Source organism: Tenrec ecaudatus, chromosome 1 (assembly GCF_050624435.1).
Source record: "Tenrec ecaudatus isolate mTenEca1 chromosome 1, mTenEca1.hap1, whole genome shotgun sequence".
Lineage (NCBI taxonomy): Eukaryota > Metazoa > Chordata > Mammalia > Afrosoricida > Tenrecidae > Tenrec > Tenrec ecaudatus.
The window spans coordinates 110492231-110493832 of NC_134530.1; the positions used below are offsets into that span (position 1 = coordinate 110492231).

The following is a 1602-nucleotide window of genomic DNA, read 5'->3' on the forward strand; positions in this document are numbered from 1 at the left end:
AGCTTCAGTGCTGTCCTCTGAAGTGCATTCTTGTGGTGGGGGGAGTTGGGTGTAGGGGCTGTCCACATAGTTGGGATTGGGATCAGCCCTGCAGACCTCTCTATTGGTTTGCTGCTTCATGTCAGTATTCCTTTTTCATTGTCTAGTTTTCACACACATATGGAAATGCGATATCTTGATTCAGGTGCATCTTAATTCTCAAAGTAACATCGTTGCTTTCCAACACTTTCCCAAGAGGGTCTGCTAGGGCAGTAAAATTCTAGTCTGAAAAGTCAGTTCAGAAGGTGACTGTGTTTTCGGAATTCTGAAGAGGCAATCTTAACAGATTTTCTAAAAGGGCAGAGAACCAACGTGGAAGCTTCTCATAAGTAAGTTTAAGAAAATTAAAAGTGGCATTCATGATAAATAGACCAGGACATGCATGAATGACAGGGATACATTGTTCCATTGCAGTAATGGACCCATTCATTAATCAAAGATAGCAAGAGCAGCCATAGAAAAATTTTCTTGAGAAATCTTACTCCACCCACCCTACAGCCCTGATGTCACCCTTTAGAATTTTTTTAATTATCAAAGCTCAAAGAAAATGTTAGCGGAATAGTAATTGACTGTTTTGGCTTCCCAGAGGTGACATTCAACCGGGCGTTTCTGCCCACGGGCTTTCTCTCCTATAACCCTGGCCCAATATATCCATGACCTGGTGGGGCAGGCTCTGGGCATGGTAAGCGCTGCTGTGACTTATTCGAAATCTCCATGGGCCACCTGTTGGCACTGTGCCAGGGTGGAGCTGCTTCCTCCAACCCCTGCTGAGATCCCTGCAGCCAGTCAGAGCCTGACAAATAAACAATCAGTGGTGCTCAGACTGGTCGCTTCAAACAGCTCACAGTTGAGGAAGCTCTGCCGAATGCTCTGGTGGCCACAGGATTGTGGATGTGGTTTTATATTGGTGAGATCATAGGTAAACGAGGCATCATTGGTTATGATGTTTGAAGACCAGTCTTCAACATCTGACGATATTTCCTATTTGAGTTTTCTTGGACCATGTGTGATCAGTCTACTCTACTAAAATAGATCATGCTTTAAAAAATAATTTAATAAAATAATCGACTGCTTGGAGTGCACCAAAACTTTTCTCTTTAGATGGTGAAATTGAATAGCATTTACTGCACGGGTGGAGTGGGGGTGGTTAAGAGAGATTGAAATACCTCTTTTAGATGTAAATAGACCCAGACTGGAGATTTTACTTTTTTATTGTTTAATAAAGATTTCTATGATTTTGTAATACCATTTATTTTAACCTCAGCTGTTAGCATCAATAAGCTGTCTTTACTGTTAGTGCAAATTAATATTATTGAGTTCAAAATTAAAGGGTTGTTTTATTTTAGTATATCCTGAATAATAATTTTTAAAAATCTCATGACATTTCATATCATTTCACTTTTGTGCTTAATTCATAAATAAAAGTGTCATCGGTATAGTTTGTTTTACCCTATATACGCAGCCCAGAATTATGCTTTAACAGAAGTGACCATAGCCTGTCATTTGATTCTCTTTGGCCTTTTTGTTATACCTGGAAAAATACCTTTTGGAATTAAATGATTT

The 1602-nt window shown here is 39.5% G+C and overlaps 1 pseudogene; it reads left to right on the forward strand.

Moving 5' to 3' along the window:
* Nucleotides 1-670: 670 nt before the first annotated feature.
* LOC142433157 (ATP synthase F(0) complex subunit g, mitochondrial pseudogene) lies at nucleotides 671-990 on the forward strand (annotated as a pseudogene).
* The last annotated feature ends 612 nt before the right edge of the window (nucleotides 991-1602 follow it).